Genomic DNA, 574 nt, shown 5'->3' on the forward strand with positions numbered 1-574 from the left:
TGAGGATGAGGACATGGATAGGAAGCGGATGAGGATAGGATGAGGATGAGGAGGAGGAGGATGAGGATGAGGATAGGATGAGGAGGAGGAGGATATGGATAGGAGGAGGATAAGGATGAGGAGGAGTTAGGATGAGGATGAGGATGAGGATGAGGAAGAGGATAAGGATTAGGAGTAGGATAGGAAGAGGATAAGGATTAGGAGGAGGATAGGATGAGGATGAGGAGGAGGAGGAGGAGGAAGAGCACATGGATAGGAGGAGGATGAGGATAGGGTGAGGATGAGTAGGAGGAGGATGAGTATGAGGATAGGATGAAGATGAGTAGGAGGATAGGATGAGGATGAGGATGAGGAAGACAATGAGGATTAGGAGGAGGACAGGATGAGGATGAGCAGAGGATGAGGGTGAGGATGAAGAAGAGGATGAGGATAAGGATAGGATGAGGAGGATGAGGATAGGACGAGGATGAGGATGAGGATGAGCATGAGGATGAGGATAGGATGAGGAGGAGGAGGATGAGGATGAGGAGAAGGAGGAGGAGGATGAGGATGAGGAGGAGGATGAGGATGAGGA

The sequence above is a fragment of the Lupinus angustifolius genome, chromosome LG06, assembly GCF_001865875.1.
Source record: "Lupinus angustifolius cultivar Tanjil chromosome LG06, LupAngTanjil_v1.0, whole genome shotgun sequence".
In the NCBI taxonomy this organism is placed as follows: Eukaryota; Viridiplantae; Streptophyta; class Magnoliopsida; order Fabales; family Fabaceae; genus Lupinus; species Lupinus angustifolius.